Source organism: Eleutherodactylus coqui, chromosome 1, assembly GCF_035609145.1.
Source record: "Eleutherodactylus coqui strain aEleCoq1 chromosome 1, aEleCoq1.hap1, whole genome shotgun sequence".
NCBI classification, from domain to species: Eukaryota; Metazoa; Chordata; class Amphibia; order Anura; family Eleutherodactylidae; genus Eleutherodactylus; species Eleutherodactylus coqui.
The window spans coordinates 318,292,000-318,311,053 of NC_089837.1; positions in this window are offsets into that span (position 1 = coordinate 318,292,000).

Sequence of the window (19,054 nt, forward strand, 5' to 3'; positions counted from 1 at the left end):
AGAGAAGTTTGATTTAGTATAGTGAGGATTTGTTGGCGAAGAGCAGATATCTCAGTATGCAACTGGTCAGATGGGGAAGACTTATTGGAGATTTCTAAGGAATTTAGGTTTATGAGGAGAGTCTCTAGTTTTTGGGATATCTCTTTTATTAGTCTGGAGTTTTTTGATATGAGTAGTCCCCGAATTACGCACTTCAAGGCTTCCCAATGAAGGGGGACCAATGTGGTGTCCGACAAGAGGTCGACGGCAAAGTTTTTGATTGCTGTCTGGACATCTTTTAAACATAGTGTATCATATAGTAGGTTATCATTAAGCCACCAGGTGTGGTACCCTCTCACACCTATCGCATTATTTAGGGCGCTAGAGAGGGGTGTGGTCAGACCGCAGAAAAATGTTTATGGAGCAAGAGGGATTAACCCATTCCAATCCACTGTCTGACATCTTAAGACATTCTTATTGAAGGATATGCAGCTCCGATGTCGGAAGATGTCCGGCAGGGTATTCCTACTGTATATTACTGGCCGCTCTGCTGTCTGGGGCCTCTCTAGCATGTCCCATACCGCAGTACTGGCTCTAGCCAGCAGATGATGCCATTGTATAATGGCAGAAAGAGAAAGCCCCCTAGGAAACCCTGAATCCAAAATTGAATCGCAAATGGTTAACATCTAGTAGATTGTGAGAGATGAACAACTACTCTATTTGACTGTAACTGTTGTGTGCCACTGAGTGTTGGTTAAAATCCTTGACCCCGGGATGTAACACCCTCCAGAGGTGAAGATGTTTTAGTGCTGAGAGATCTCTCTTTAGTTTAAGTGTTGTGTCAGATGAGACACTGGTCTTACCCATAGATAAGTCCAGCAGCAGGTTTGAAGTCTCTTCCAAGGATTATGACTGAGCCTGCAGTGAATTGCGTCAGCCTCCAACATTTAGGATCTGAAGAAAACTTGAGCTTAAATTGTGAAAATATATGCATTAGAAAATGTATATTTTATGGAGTACACTGAAATTTTCAGGAATAGATGCCGACCTTCTGGGTCAATTTTGGATTAAATAAATTGGTGTGGGAAATTTTTGTAAAGTGCTATGGAAAGTCCAAAGGATTTTTTATCGGTATGAGAGCTATGGTTCCAACTTGTGTAGAAGTAGGATCTACTCTGTGGTATATTGTTAGATTGAAAATGGGTTTCTTGCAGTAGGGCTACCATTAATGCTTTTTTGTGTAAAAATGTCGTAATCTGTCCTGTTTTGAGAATTGGTTTAATCCCCTAGTGTTATATGAGCAAAATACAACACAAGTCATGGTACTGGTATTGGTGTGTTGACTCTGGTTGTCTGGGCTTGAAATAGGAGAAGAGAAGGGACCCAGAGAGGGGGAAGGGTAAAAAATAGAGAATTTACATTCAGGACAAGACCTGACAAATCTCACCAAGACGCTAGTCTAAAACTAGCATTAGGACAACATATGTTGTTCAGCCTAAATAGGGGAAAGAAGGCAAGTAAAGGAGGAGCCCCGCCACCGACTCCAATGTATGTTGGGTAAAACCCTTACGGGCAATTTAAAGTTTATGATTTATGTACTTATGATCTTAATTAGAGATGAGTGAACCTACTCGTTAAGGCCGATTTCGCAATCGAGCATCGCTATTTTCAAGTACCTGACCACTCGGGTGAAAAGATTCGGAGGGCGCCTGGGGTGAGTGGGGGGTTGCAGAGGGGAGTGGGAGGGGAGAGAGAGCTCCCCCCTATTCCCCACTGCTACCCCCCGCTCCACCACGTCACCCCCCGCCCCCCAGCTCCCCCCGAATCTTTTCACCCGAGTAGCCAGGTACTCGAAAATAGCGATGCTCGATTGCGAAATCGCCCTTAACGAGTACGTTCGGTCATCTCTAATCTTAATATAATGTCAATGTATACAGTGAAGCAGATTTAATATTAAAAATTAGCAGGTTTTGTGGTGCAAATTGCACTAGAAAACGGTGTTACATGCTTTGCACCACATTTATGAAGTGTTTGAGACATTTTCAAGCTTTTTTTCAACACGTCTAATGTGTCCAATTTTGCACCAAACCTGGCATAAAATAAGACAACTAATAGGTGGTATAACATTAAACTAGACAATCTAAAGATGCACCAGATTTATCATCCAGCATCTATTGTAAGTTTACACTATCTAACTTCTAAACAATAAATCTGCCCCTGTATGTAAAGTTCTTGTTCAACAAGGTGAAAACACACTTCTCTGTCTGTTATTATAAACACTTCAGTGTAGTAGATCCAACAAGGGCTGTTGTACGCAATGTGATTGTTGTGCACCAAGTCCCAAATGTACCAGCGCTTTAACATTGATGCACAGAATGCCTATGCCACCGGAAATTCTATAGCAAAAAGAGCTTAGAGAGCAAAAGTAATACAGATTGTAATAAAGTTTGTTGGTGCCAATGCAAACGTAACAAAATTCTGCTTACCTCCCTTTAGCACAATCTCTTTCTTCTTTATCCTTCAGAATAGGACTTTGAATTAAAGGTTGTCACAGTGCAGAGGGATCAGCCCTATTCTCATTTGCACAAGGAAAGACTAGAAGCAATGGGATATAACTGAAAGGGAGGAGACACAAATTAGATATTAGAAAAAACTTTCTGACAGTGAGGGTGATCAATGAGTGGAACAGGTTACCACGGGAGGTGGTGAGTTCTCCTTCAATGGAAGTCTTCAAACAAAGGCTGGACAAATTATCTGTCTGGGATGATTTAGTGAATCCTGCACTGAGCAGGGGTTGGACCTGATGATCCTGGAGGTCCCTTCCAACTCTACCATTCTATGATTCTATGAATGTATTGTCTTTCGTTTTATCTAGAATTTGTGTAAATGTTGATATTTTATTAACCAAACCAGAGCTTTATATAGCAATCAACATATGATTGACTATCTACACACTAAGGTCTCTTTGTGTTACGGTATCCTATTTAATGATACACCAGCCTGGGTTGCCCTAGAACTTACCCGCAACCCCTGTCCCTGCCTACTTGCTTCCACTCCTGACTAAGCCCAGGCGGGCAACTGGGCGGCGATCCCTGCTCTCATTAGGGACCGAGAGGGGGGACTGGCGTACCAAGATGGAACAGGGTAGAATACCGACAGGAAGGGCAGATGAAGAAAACCAACAGGAAATACACGCAGACCGAGGCAGATGGGATAACCTGGCAGATAAAGCAAAAGCTGACAAACAGGAGACTGACAGAGGCAGGATGCTAGCACACTGAACAGAAACCAATAGCTGGCAGTGAATGGACCTCACTGCCAGCCTTATAAAAAGAAGCCACCTCCCAGCAGAATCCCATAACCAGGGGCTCGTGCATAGAGCTGCACTCACAGGCGTGCGCCCGCACATCGCCGCCTGCACCCACGAGCGCACGCACTGCGCCAACCAGCCACCCGCACCCCCAGCAGCCGCAGCATGGTAACACATTGTGCATAAATAGTTGAATCAATTATCTAGTTATTGGTGTTATAGTGCAGGTCAAATAATATTACCAGCAGATAAATAATGTACACGCATGCCTAGCAGTGTTCATACAGCAGTCCCCAAACATCTATTCCAGCTACATACAATAGCTAACCACAATGTAATGCCCACACAATAATTTCAACTACGTACTTTTCTTTATACAGAACTGCCTGCCATATCCATGCCCTACTCTATATCAGGGCCCAGTGGCAGCAGCTTTTCAAGAGATGGATCTGCACACAAGACTTACTTCTTGGCTTGGCCCTGCAGATAGAGCCCTGACTTTGTTTACCTCAAGACCATTGGAAAACTTAGTTTAATTCTGATATGAGAAACATTTATGTGTTCCGCAAACATATTTAGTACACTGCACTGAATATTCTGCTAATGTATCACATGTATTTGTGTTTTCAAGGATTTAAAAAGTGAAATTCAGGAATATAATTGTCTGAGGACAAATGTTAAAGCCATGGCAGGAATGAGATTAGCACAGTGGGTAAGCATTTCAAAGTCATCGCATAATTGTGACTCCAATTAAATTGGTTACATGGTGGCTTCAAATGCAGCAAATGGTCAAAATGATTAACTAAACATAATATATAGCTGATTTAAAGTGTAGGTCTCACCGTTTGTAATCTGCTACAAATTCATAAACGTTCATGTTATCAGACAAATCTATTGCTCCCTGAGGATGAACAATCATTCATTGATGAAAAATGTTCCATCTCTTTTAGACCTTACAGTTATTGCACATGTAATCTCTGAAACTTCTTGCTTACATTCACTGTATGCTCATTTTAATGTAAGAGCAAATATAGTTTTTAATAGGTCATCGTGAATGTTTTCATAGGCTTACATCAACAGCAGTCGATTATTTAGTCAACATACAATTTGTGCACATGGTCAAAGAGCATTTGTTTTAACGACTATGTAAATGTGTATCAATATAGAGATCTGTGCAATTAACTTTTCATATTGTTTCAGACAAACCTGATAATCACGGTCGCATAATGGGACCAAACAAAACCAGTAATTTTAACACCTTCCCAATCCAGGACAGAAGGGTACGTCATGGAGCGTCGGGGGTATGTATGAAAAGAGGTCGCGGGGCGACCTCTCTTCATACAGTGCAGGTGTCAGCTGTTTATTACAGCTGACACCCACGGGCAATAACCGCAATCAGCCGTTCAGACGATCGTGGCTATTAACCCTTTAAATGCTGCTGTCAACTCTGACAGTGGCATTTAAATCCCCCACGGTGAGATCGCGGGAGCCGTGCAGGTGTCATGGCAGCCGGGGGCCTTCTGAAAAGCCCCAGGGCTGCCTTAGCAGACTGCCCATCAAGCCAGACCTTTGGGGTGGCTTGATAGACTGCCTGTCAAATAGCAGTATGACATAACGCTATAGCATTACGTCATACTGCAGGAGCGATCAGAGCATCGCATGTTGTAGTCCCCCAGGGGCACTTAAAAGTAAAGTTAAAAAAAATCAATAAAGTTTTATTAATTGTAAAAAAAAAGAAAGTTATAAAAGTTTAAATTACCCCCCTTTTGCCATATCTATTATTAAAAAATCCAAAGTATAAAAAAAATATGTATTTTGTATCGCTGCGTCCGTAAAAGTCCGATCTATCAAAGTAGCACATTATTTTTCCCGCACGGTGAACATCGTCCAAAAAAAAAAAAAGAATGCCCGAAATGGACTTTTTCAGTCACCCTGTCTCCCAGAAAAAGCGCAATAAAAAGCGATCAAAAAGTCGTATGTATTCCAAATTGGTAAACTACAGGACATCTCGCAAAAAATAAGCCCTCACTCAACTACGTTGACAAGAAAATAGCAAAGTTATTGCGCGCACAAAATGACTGCAGAAAATAATTGAAAAAAATAGAATGTCTTTGAAAAAAAAAAGAGTAGTACAGTATAAAAAAACCTATAGAAGTTTGGTATCGTAGTAATCGTAGCGACCCATAGAATAAAGATATCATGTCGCTTTTGTTGCAGTTTGTGCGCCGTAGAAACAACACGCACTGAAAGATGGCGGAATGTCGTTTTTTTTTCATTTTACTCCACTTTGAACTTTTTAAAAGTTTTTCAGTACATTATATGGTACAGTAAATGGCATCATTTAAAAATAGAAGTCGTCCCACAAAAAACAAGCCCTTATTCAGTGACGTGGATGGATAAATAAAGGAGTTACGATTTTTTCGAAGAGGGGAGGAAAAAACGAAAATGGAAAAAGAAAAAAGGGCCGCGTCATTAAGGGGTTAATGGATTTCAGTGGATTCGTTTTCACTATCAGGATTCTCACCTGTTAATTGTACGACCGAGAAAAAAAAAGAACCTGCCCAGTCTTTCCCGCACTGTGTTGTGGAGTTTGAAAAGCTAGCAAAGGGAATAAAATTCCCCTTGTTTAGGCGCAACTACGCTCCAAGCCGGTGAGCATAGTGGCGCCTATGCTCTTCTGGAACTGCTCTATGGCTCATTCATATGGGCATATTGTCACCGTGTACCACACACGTTTATTTTCGGTGTGTAACACATGGTGAATGGAGGTAATTAAGTCAATGGACTTTCATTCCTCCATGCATACCTGCGTATGAATTTCTGTGTTTGGATACGCAGGAGAAATAAATCGCAGCATGCTCTATTTCTCTGCATATTATACATATGGTATGATATGCTGTCCATATGCATGCATTGCGTATGGGTAGCATTTCCATACGGATCCGCACTCTGAACAGAACAGGGAATTAAAATTAAAAAATCACACTACAGAGGTCCGTGATCAGGTGGGCATGCGCAGTGCCATATGCATCCCATACACTTTGTACGCATACGCCCATGTGAACGAGCCCTAACTAAGACATGGAGGCATCTACTCCACCTAGAGGAAAGGTTTCTACATCATCATAGACTGTGATTTTCTACTGTCAGAGTATTAAGACCATGTAACTCTCGCCCACACAATGTTTTATTGGTTGAATTACTGAATGATTATGAAAATGGTCTTCATGCCTTGAAAGATGCATCATACGTTACTGTAAATGTACTAGATTGCTGTAAATGGGTAGTTGATGTGATGATGTATTATGATTATTATTAGAGATGAGCGAGCGTACTCGTCCGAGCTTGATACTCGTTCGAGTATTAGCGTGTTCGAGATGCTCATTACTCGTGACGAGTACCACGCGATGTTCGGGTTACTTTCACTTTCATCTCTGAGATGTTAGCGCGCTTTTCTGGCCAATAGAAAGACAGGGAAGGCATTACAACTTCCCCCTGCGACGTTCAAGCCCTATACCACCCCCCTGCAGTGAGTGGCTGGCGAGATCAGGTGTCACCCGAGTATTAAAATCTGCCCCTCCCGTGGCTCGCCACAGATGCGTTCTGACATACTTTAGGGAAAGTGCTATCTTGGTGGAGCTGCTATAAGGAGAGTGTTAGGAGTATTTTAGGCTTCAAGAACCCCAACGGTCCTTCTTGGGGCCACATCTAACCGTGTGCAGTACTGTGGAGGCTGCTTTTTGCAGTGTTGCACTTTTTTTTTTGTATATCGGCCGTGCAGAGCATTGCGCCCTGCAGTAATACTCCAGGGCCAGAAGTGGTGGTTAGGCAGGGACAGAAGACATATTGATTGAATATAGGCAGTGGGCCTTTGCAAAAACATTTGGGGAAAAAAATCTATTTGGGCTGCCTGTGACTATCCTCAGTGTTCTGGGTCTCTGCTGCGTGTAGTAGTCCTCCTAATTCATACGCAGCCAGCTAAGTGTTACAGCAGGCTTGCGCAAAATTATTTCCTGGCTCTGTCTGGGCTGTTAAATCACCGCTGTATTGCAGTTCACAGTGCAACACTCTGCAGTTATTTGACATACTCCAGGGCCAGAAGTGGTGGTTAGGCAGGGACAGAAGACATATTGATTGAATATAGGCAGTGGGCCTTTGCAAAAACATTTGGGGAAAAAAATCTATTTGGGATGCCTGTGACTGTCCTCAGTGTTCTGGGTCTCTGCTGGGTGTAGTAGTCCTCCAAATTCATACGCAGCCAGCTAAGTGTTACAGCAGGCTTGCACAAAATTATTTCCTGTCTCTGTCTGGGCTGTTAAATCACCGCTGTATTGCAGTCCACAGTGCAACACTCTGCAGTTATTTGCCATACTCCAGGGCCAGTAGCGGTGAGGCAGGGACAGAAGACATATTGATTGAATATAGGCAGTGGGCCTTTGCAAAAACATTTGGGGAAAAAAATTTATTTGGGCTGCCTGTGACTGTCCTCAGTGTTCTGGGTCTCTGCTGCGTGTAGTAGTCCTCCAAATTCATACGCAGCCAGCTAAGTGTTACAGCAGGCTTGCGGAAAATTATTTCCTGGCGTTCCGTAAGCGAAGTCAGCCTCCAACCACAGGCCAATAAGCGGCACATTTAATTACAGCGTTCTGTTTCTGCACTACTGGTAATACACCATGCTGAGGGGTAGGGGTAGGCCTATAGGACGTGGACGCGGGCGAGGACGCGGAGGCCCAAGTCAGGGTGTGGGCACAGGCCGAGCCAGTGCGGTGGCCAGGGGTAGAGGCAGGGCCAGACCAAATAATCCACCAACCGTCTCCCAAAGCGCCCCCTCGCGCCATGCCACCCTGCAGAGGTCAAGGTGCTCATCGGTGTGGCAGTTTTTCACAGAGACGCCTAACGACCGACGAACAGTGGTGTGCAACCTTTGTCACGCCAAGATCAGCTGGGGAGCCACCACCACCAGCATGCGCAGGCATATGATGGCCAAGCACCCCACAAGGTGGGACGAAGGCCGTTCACCGCCTCCGGTTTGCACCACTGCCTCTCCCCCTGTGCCCCAACCTGCCACTGAGATCCAACCCCCCTCTGAGGACACAGGCACTACCGTCTCCTGGCCTGCACCCATACCCTCACCTCCGCTGTCCTCGGCCCCATCCAGCAATGTCTCTCAGCGCAGCGTCCAGACGTCGCTAGCGCCACTGTTTGAGCGAGAGCGCAAGTACGCCGCCACGCACCCGCACGCTCAAGTGTTAAACGTGCACATAGCCAAATTGATCAGCCTGGAGATGCTGCCGTATAGGCTTGTGGAAACGGAGGCTTTCAAAAGCATGATGGCGGCGGCGGCCCCGCGCTACTTGGTTCCCAGTCGCCACTACTTTTCCCGATGTGCCGTCCCAGCCCTGCACGACCACGTCTCACGCAACATTGTACGCGCCCTCACCAACGCGGTTATTGCCAAGGTCCACTTAACAACAGACACGTGGACAAGCACAGGCGGGCAGGGCCACTATATCTCCCTGACGGCACATTGGGTGAATTTAGTGGAGGCTGGGACAGAGTCAGAGCCTGGGACCGCTCACATCCTACCCACCCCCCGAATTGCGTGCCCCAGCTCGGTGGTGGTATCTGCGGCGGTGTATGCTTCCTCCACTAAACTACCCTCCTCCTCCTCCTACGCAACCTCTGTCTTGCAATCAAGATGTGTCAGCAGCAGCAGCTCGTCGCCAGCAGTCGGTGTCGCGCGGCATGGCAGCACAGCGGTGGGCAAGCGTCAGCAGGCCGTGCTGAAACTACTCAGCTTAGGAGAGAAGAGGCAGATGGCCCACAAACTGCTGCAGGGTCTGACAGAGCAGACCGACCGCTGGCTTGCGCCGCTGAGCCTCCAACCGGGCATGGTCGTGTGTGACAACGGCCGTAACCTGGTGGCGGCTCTGCAGCTCGGCAGCCTCACGCACGTGCCATGCCTGGCCCATGTCTTTAATTTGGTGGTTCAGCGCTTTCTGAAAAGCTACCCACACTTGTCATACCTGCTCGGAAAGGTGCGCCGGCTCTGCGCACATTTCCGCAAGTCCCACACGGACGCTGCCACCCTGCGCACCCTGCAACATCGGTTTAATCTGCCAGTGCACCGAATGCTGTGCGACGTGCCCACACAGTGGAACTCTACGCTCCACATGTTGGCCAGACTCTATGAGCATCGTAGAGCTGTTGCGGAATACCAACTCCAACATGGGCGGCGTAGTGGGAGTCAGCCTCCTCAATTATTTACAGAAGAGTGGGCCTGGTCGGCAGCCATCTGCCAGGTCCTTGGAAACTTTGAGGAGTCTACCCAGATGCTGAGCGGGGATGCTGCAATCATTAGCGTCACCATTCCTCTGCTATGCCTCTTGAGAAGTTCCCTGCAAAGCATAAAGGCAGACGCTTTGCACTCGGAAACGGAGGCGGGGGAAGACAGTATGTCGCTGGATAGTCAGAGCACCCTCATGTCTATATCTCAGCGCGTTGAGGAGGAGGAGGAGGGTGAGGAGCATGAGGAGGAGGGGGAAGAGACAGCTTGCCCACTGCTGAGGGTACACATGCTGCTTGCCTGTCATCCTTTCAGCGTGTATGGCCAGAGGAGGAGGAGGAGGAGGAGGAGGGGGAGGAGCATGAGGAGGAGGGGGAAGAGACAGCTTGGCCCACTGCTGAGGGTACACATGCTTCTTGCCTGTCATCCTTTCAGCGTGTATGGCCAGAGGAGGAGGAGGAGGATCCTGCAAGTGATCTTCCTAGTGAGGACAGCCATGTGTTGCGTACAGGTACCCTGGCACACATGGCTGACTTCATGTTAGGATGCCTTTCTCGTGACCCTCACGTTACACGCATTCTGGCCACTACGGATTACTGGGTGTACACACTGCTCGACCCACGGTATAAGGAGAACCTTTCCACTCTCATTCCCGAAGAGGAAAGGGGTTTCAGAATGATGCTATACCACAGGGCGCTGGTGGACAAACTGATTGTAAACTTCCCATCCGACAGTGCTAGTGGCCGAAGGCGCAGTTCCGAGGGCCAGGTAGCAGGGGAGGCGCAGAGATCAGGCAGCATGTACAGCACAGGCAGGAGACCATTCTCCAAGGCCTTTGCCAGCTTTCTGGCTCCCTAGCAAGACTGTGTCACCGGTCCCCAGTCAAGGCTGAGTTGGCGGGAGCACTGTAAAAGGATGGTGAGGGAGTACGTAGCCGATCGCACGACCATCCTCGGTGACGCCTCTGCCCCCTACAACTACTGGGTCTCGAAGCTGGACACGTGGCCTGAACTCGCGCTGTATGCCCTGGAGGTGCTTGCTTGTCCTGCGGCTAGCGTCTTGTCAGAGAGTGTGTTTAGTGTGGCTGGGGGAATCATCACGGATAAGCGTACCCACCTGTCAACCGACAGTGCCGACAGGCTTACATTCATCAAGATGAACAAAGCCTGGATTTCCCCAGACTTCTCTTCTCCACCAGCGGACAGCAGCGATACCTAAGCAATACGTAGGCTGCACCCGTGGATGGAAGCATCGTTCTCTATCACCATCAAAAACGGGGACCTTTTTGCTTTATCAATCTGTGTATTATATTCATCCTCCTCCTCCTGCTCCTCCTCCTGAAACCTCACATAATCACGCCAAACGGGCAATTTTTCTTAGGCCCACAAGGCTCAGTCATATAATTTTTGTAAACAATTTTTACACGTTTCAATGCTCATTAAAGTGTTGAAACTTTCACCTCAACCAATTTTTATTTTAACTGGGCTGCCTCCAGGCCTAGTTACCAATTAAGCCACATTAACCAAAGCGATTAATGGATTTCACCTGCCCTCTTGGTTGGGCATGGGCAATTTTTCTCAGGTACATTAGTACTGTTGCTACACCAATTTTTGTGGGCCCTCGCCTACAGTGTAATCAAATGAATTTTTAGCCCACCTGCATTACAGCTGACGTTACATCAGCTGTGTTGGGCACTGCCATGGGATATATTTATGTACTGCCGGTGGCTTCCTGGCACGCACCCATGCTGTCGGTCCACAGGGAGTTGTAACTGCATGTGTCCACTTCTAAAGAACCCCAGTCTGACTGGGGCATGCACTGTGGGCCGAAGCCCACCTGCATTAAGCACGACTTTACCTCAGCTGTGATGGGCAATGCAATGGGATATATTTATGTACCGCCGGTGGGTTCCAGGGAGCCACCCATGCTGTGGGTGCACACGGAATTCCCATTGCGGAGTTGTACCTGCCTGTGACTATTTATAAAAGACCGCGGTCTGACTGGGGCATGCAGACACCTTGACAGAATGAATAGTGTGTGGCACATAGGTTCCCCATTGCTATGCCCACGTGTGCAGCTCCAGATGGAGGTGGCACAGGATTGGATTTCTCATTGCTTCTGTACAGCATTGTGGACTATCGCCCCGCCCCTTTTAAAGAGGGTCGCTGCCTAGCCGTGCCAAGCCTCTGCAGTGTGTGCCTGCGGTTCCTCTGGCAGACGCACTTATAAATAGACATGAGGGTGGCGTGGCATGAGGGCAGCTGAAGGCTGGACAGGGACAGTTTGGTGTGCGCTGTGGACACTGGGTCGTGCGGGGGGGTTGGGCAGCATGTAACCCAGGAGAAGGGGCAGCGGAGTGTCATGCAGGCAGTGATTGTGCTTTGTTGGAGGTAGTGTGGTGCTTAGCTAAGGTATGCATTGCTAATGAGGGCTTTTCAGAAGTAAAAATTGTTGGGAGGGGGGGCCCACTCTTGCCGCTATTGTGGCTTAATAGTGGGACCTGGGAACTTGAGATGCAGCCCAACATGTAGCCCCTCGCCTGCCCTATCCGTTGCTGTGTCGTTCCCATAACTTTCTTGAATTGCCCAGATTTTCAAAAATGAAAACCTTAGCGAGCATCGGCGATATACAAAAATGCTCGGGTCGCCCATTGACTTCAATGGGGTTCGTTACTCGAAACGAACCCTCGAGCATCGCGATAATTTTGTCCCGAGTAACGAACACCCGAGCATTTTGGTGCTCGCTCATCTCTAATTATTATATTTGAAGTCTGAAAATTATTTTTTTCCTACAAGATATATGTACTGCATGTTGAACTAGATGTCTTTTTTTAGCTGGCTGGTTTATAGTGTATTTAGGTATCCAGAGGATTAAACTTTGTAGAAAAGTTCCTCCTCAGTATCAAACCTTCTCTTCAGCTCTTAACATTACAAATGGTGCAAATGCAGAACCTTATTTCTGGAACACTTTTGATACGGTTATAATCACCCCCTACAGCTAACACAACCCACCAATTATTTTACAGTGTAGCTGTGATTTCCAAAACCTTTTGACGTGTCAGAAGAACATGTAGAAAGTTTTGGTGGTGGTCCGGGTGCTGAGATTCCCATGGATCACTAGAAAGAGACAGCAGCAGTGCTGATCTGAGTGCATTCTCTGTTCATGAGTTGAAGATTGTCTCATAGACCTTCTGTTGAGCCGGTCTTCAGTTAACAAGCAGAGATAGTATTTAGATGAGCACTTCTGCTGCTTCATTTTAGCGATCAGCGAGAGACCCAAATGATCAAAAATTTTGATATGTCCCTATGACCTGTCAAAAGTTTTTGGAAATAACATTTACACTTTGGAGGGTTGTCCCACTTCAAGCTATTCTGCTGCAGGAAGCAGACCGCTCCATACATTTCACAGTAACCCAGATGGTACTGCAGGCTGAGTCCTATTAAAGTGAACAAGACTTAGCCTACAATGCCAACCCTGGCTACTGTGAAATGTACGGAGCTGTCTACCTCCTGCAGCTAAAGTGCTGGAAGTGGGACAACCCCTTTAAGTTCATGTGATGTTCACAACATTAGAAAAACAATTAGAAAACACGTCTGTTTTCTTTCAGAAGCAGCACCCCACATGTCCATGAGTTGTGTCAGGGTATGCAGATCAGCTCCATTGAGATGAATGGGGCTGATCTGCAATATCCACAATCTGTGGACAGCTATGGCACTTTTTTTTGGGGGGGGGGGGGGGGAGAGGGGGGACAAAGCCATGTACAAACTCTTCAATAATTATAAACAACCTCCTCTGACAGTTCATCTTGTAACACATGCACTGCATGCAGCCAACAACCTGCGAAAATGGTGTTACAATTGTATATGATTGGGGTTTTTTTGTTTAACCCCTTAACGACCGCCCACATGCCTTACTACAGAGGCCATTAGGGGCCTTCCTCTGATGCGATCACTGGATCACAAGCCTGCCACTTGTAGCATGTCAAAGGCTCATAAAGGAAAGGGGTTGCTATGGCACTCAGAGACTTTAATATGGCCTCCGGGTCTGCCAGCTACAATAGCCTATAAGGCTCTGGCTGGGTTTCATTGGCTTTATAATACACTATTATACTGAGGTTTAGAAGTGTATTAAAAGACAAATAACAGATGGTGATATTCAAGTGGGAGAAAAATAAAAAGTTTAAAAAGTATAAAATAAATAGTACAAAATGCAGCGTCCTGTAGGGTGACCCCGGACGCATGGCATTCGCTGAGGAGCTGGGAGGGCAAGATGCTAGCTTGTCACGTCAGCACTTACCACGCTCCCTCCCGAAGGGACGCACATAGCCAAGGCCAGGGCAGCGTTGGGCTTCTTCCGGACACCCCCAGCAAGGGGATGCCCAATAAACAGTAGAACATGTGATGAGGTTGTCACAGGTGACGCCACCATTCTGGTACCCACCGGCATAAATATCGTTGGGATAATAATTGAGCCACAGTGATAGAGTACCTCAGGCCCTTGGGAATGGTCAGGGCCTGAAATAACTTTACTTGAATAAACACTCCAACAATATAAGGCAAAAATAGACAGTGTTCCAAGTGCAGGTAGTGTTATAGATATATATAGACAGACTTAAAGATGAGTACTTTCACACAGCGATCCCAGACTTCAGGACACCTGTGTGTGTGACAACTGAAGACACGTACCTCCACCCAGAGATCCCAGACTTCAGGAAGCTTGGATGTAAACAATTTAGAGAAGAAAAGTACCTCTGCACTGGGCCTTATGTAGGAAAGACTTAGGACTGTCTCACGCTCTCTCTTTCTCTCTGGGGGGCTCACTTACTGATCATGCTGATCCTTGCGTTCGGGAAATCTCTCCTCCTCTTCGATTTTCAACACACGAGGACTGAAGGTACCCTTATGTGCCTCTGTGCTTTACTTTCTCTCAGCTCCAGAAGATGGAAGACGACTCCTTTCCCACTCTCAATCACTAACATTTATAGCCTCTCTCATACCACATGACAGGACATAAATTAATACATTTACAGACAGTCTCCAGGCTTTGCAAACATTTAACCTCTCACTTGCTGCAGCTGTGCAATACAAATAATAGAATCAAAAGACAAAAGTGTAAAAAAGTTGCTAAAAAACCCTTAATTTGATAGTAACGTAATCATTCTGGCTTGCAGAAAAAAATGTATACATTATTTATATCGCACAATGAACACAGTTAAATATAAAAATAAAAAACGTGCCAGAATTTCAGATTTTCTTAATCTTGCCTCTAGAAAAAATGTAATAAAAAGTTATCAAAATGGTATAGGTTCCCAAAAATGCGATAAATGAAGACTGAAGTTCTTCCCGCAGAAAAACATGCCCTTTAAGAGCTACGTTGGTGAAAAAATAAAGATGATATAGGTTTTGGAATGCAGCAACACAAAAGCAAATCTTTAAAGAAAAAAAAATATTTTTTGTGTACCAAATCTGTATAAACTTGGTATTGCTGGAATCATACTGACCCCAAGAATAATGTTATCACATTATTTATTCTGCATAATGATAGCCATAAAAATGAAATCCAATTAACAAATGGCGGAATTTCCTTTTTTTTCCAATCCTATTAAAAATGTAATAAAAGTTATACAATACATTATATGTATCCAAAATAATATGATTAAAAAAATATAATTTATTCCACAAGTCCTCACATGGCTATGTCAATGGAAAAATTAAAACATTATGGCTTTAGGAATGCGACAATGAAAAAAACTGTAAAGTTAATCATTGAGGTGCAAGTAGGCTTTGTCACTAAGGGGTTAATTATAATGATAATCTTACATAATGCCAACAAATCAGAGGGGACATGCAGAGATGTAGTCAGACATTACATACACTATAAAAATAAAAAACAAACAGAACAGTAGGGGTGAGGGCCCTGTCCACAAGAGCGTACAATCTATAAGGAAAGGGGGGGACACATCAGGAAGAAGTGCTTATACTAAACAATGGTCTGTCCACCTTATATAAATAGGGTACTATACATAATACTATGTGAGCCGGTCTCTAGCCAATATCTACATATATTTGTATGTACGTCGTGAGAGAGATCCTATAATCAGGTTGAGGCAAAGACCATAAAAACGTGATGGGATGGAAAGAGATTAGGGGATGTAATAGGCCTCCATAAAGAGATGCGTTTTTAGGGCACACTTAAAATTGTGGGTGTTTTGGATTAACCTGATTCTCGGGGGTAGCACATTCCAGAAAACTGGAGCAGCTCAGGAAAAGTCTTGAAGAGAGTAGCGAGAGGTTCGGAATATAGCGCAATTTAATCTGATGTCATTGGCTGAACAGAGAGCATGGGTAAATCAGTAGACAGAGATGAGGGAGGAAACATAGGCCAGTGCAGCACTGTGGAGAGCTTTATGGATGAGCATGATAAGTTTAGATAGAATTCTGTAGTGCACAGGCAACCAGTGTAATGTCCGGTACAGGGTAGAGGCATTAGTGAAGCAGATGGACAAAAAGATAAACCTGCCACGATAAACTGCCAGAGGGAGGCTGTAGAAGTTGTAAGGAATGATGATAATTTCTTCTGCTCACTTCTGGTATAATTCTGCTGAACACTTAGGAGATACACTTTGGATGATGTCCCAGCCTAACAGACCTAAAAAACAATACTAAAAGTCTTTTACTCTCGAGTAATATTAGATGGGACAAGCTAGTTGAAATTGTTGATCCAGCTTTCTTGAATTTGGATCCTACTGACACCTCTTAAAACAAAATGTATACCGTGAGCTCTATGTTTTTCTTTTGCATATAGTAGTTTTGAAAATTAGGGCTCGTTCAGACGAACACTGTCCGTGCGCATTAGAGGCACGCACAGGACGCGCTTCTATAGAAACCAATGGGTTTCTATAGAAGCATTAACATGAATGATTGTTAGATATGCTAAATCCGCGCATCTAACAAAGATAGGACATGTGACTGAAAACTCGCATCTAAGCTCGGTCATGCGTGAAAAGATAGACCTGACCCATATTTGGTGCGTGCTTTCCATAGACTCCTATGGGAGCTGGAAAACACGCACCACGCACCTCAGATCGTGTGAATGGGCTACTTCAAATAGCTGGAATAAGCCCGTTAACGCAATCTTTAAAGCAGTATAGATGCGATCCTTGTGCGCAGTTATACTGCGTGCCCACAGCGCTCGTGTGAACGCGGCCTAAATATGATTTCTAATGCCGTTGATGTAAAGCTATTATTAACATATTCTTGTTTAAAAAGGACACTTTTTTAGCATATATCTTCTAATGATAGTCTGCTTGTATCTTAGATATATACATTGGGATGATTTTCTTCTGTATTCACCAAATGTAATGCCCACAGTGTGAATTTAGCATTGTTGGCCAAGCATATACTGTCATGCATGTTAAAAGAGATGATGTGGGTTCCTAAGGATTTGATGCTGGACTAAACAAGGCAATAGAGCCTAAGGCATTTTGAGTTCTTCAAACGAGAACTCTGTGAGCAGGTATGGAGTTTCCCAAGAAAATTCCTAGGTCATAGCCCCCTAAGTAAGGCCGGGTTCACAAGGGCGGACCAAATTTAACATGTGAGAAGCCCGCCGCAGATTCCGTCTGTAAGCCCAGCTGGCAACCCTGCATACTTGTTTCCACTGTATTGTGAATGAAAGCGGCGGCTCACTGGTGGTCATGCACAGCACTTTTTTTTTTGGCTTATTTGTATCTCCTATACCATCGCTTAGTGATGACGTGGGTATGCGTAGTCCATTCGCAATGATACTTGCGTATGGGCTACAGGTTGGAAGGCCTCCATTGACTTTAAAGTAGAGGATGCTGTGATTTTTCTTCTGCTCGCGAAATACGCCATTCGTATCTGTGAGTGTGAACAAAAAAGCAAAAATGTATGCCTTTTAATGCTGCGTTTTGCCATGGATCGCCCGCTTGAACGATGATCGAGGAATCCGCAATCCAAACCCACGCGTGTGAGACTGGCCTAAGTGTGGTGCTACACATGCATTTCATAAAAAAAGGTAAATTATGATCAGAAGTATTTTACTCAAACTGGACCATGCTAATATTTTATATTTGACATGCACACAACTTTAAGTAAGCAAAAGGGTATTGCATAGAAATGTGGTCTTCTAGGGGAGTACTCTTCTCAAAGAAGACAGCTAATATGTATGATAAATGGTGGAACTGAGGATATTTCATAGGAAATGGATAAGGGTATTAGGGCGTGGTTTTTGGAGAGGTTTTGCTATATATATATATATATATATATACAGTACTGCGTAAAAGTTTTAGACGTGTTTCAAAAATGCTACAAAGTACAAATGCTTTCAAAAATAGAAATGGTAATACTTAGAGATGAGAGAGCGTACTCGATAAGGACAGATACTCGAGCGAGTATCGTCCTCTTCGAGTACCTGCCTGCTCGCCCGTAAAGATTCGGGTGCCAGCAGGAGTAAGCGCTGTGTTGCGGGAGTGAGCAGGAGGGAGCAGGGGGAGAGAGATCTTCCCTCTGTTCCCCACCACTCTCCACCTGAATCTTTGCGGGCGAGCAGGCAGGTACTTGGTAAGGACGATACTCGCTCGAGTATCTGTCCTTACCGAGTACGCTCGCTCATCTCTATTAATACTGTCGTTTTTTTAATCAATTAAAGGGGTTGTCCCGTGCCGAAACTGGTTTTTTTTGTTTTTCAATAGGCCCCCCGTTCGGCGCGAGACAAACCCAATGCATGTGTTAAAAAAAACCCGTTTACTACTTACCCGAATCCCCGCGCTGCGGCGACTTCTTCCTTACCTTAGCAAGATGGCCGCCGGGATCTTCACCCATGATGCACCGCGGGTCTTCTCCCATGGTGCACCGTGGGCTCTGTGCGGTCCATTGCCGATTCCAGCCTCCTGATTGGCTGGAATCGGCACACGTGACGGGGCGGAGCTACGGGGACCAGCTCTCCGGCACGAGCGGCCCCATTCACCAGGGAGAAGACCGGACTGCGCAAGCGCGTCTAATCGGGCGATTAGACGCTGAAATTAGACAGCACCATGGAGACGGGGACGCCAGCAAAGGAACAGGTAAGTGAATAACTTCTGTATGGCTCATAATTAATGCACGATGTATATTACAAAGTGCATTAATATGGCCATACAGAAGTGTATAACCCCACTTGCTTTCGCGGGACAACCCCTTTAACAAAATACAAAGTGAATGAACAAAAGAGAAGTCTGATCAGGTCTCTGTGGAAGCCATATCATCACTTTCAGGACTCCTTGCTCTTCTTTACGCTGAAAATAGTTGTTAATGACATTGGCTGGATGTTTGGGGTTGTTGTTCTGCTGCAGAATAACTATAGAGCCAATCAGACACCTTCTATTTTTGAAAAAAAATCTTCCTTTGCTGCATTTTTTCCACACCTGCCTAAAAGGTTGCGTAGTAATATAATTCATATACATACTGATAAATAGCAGA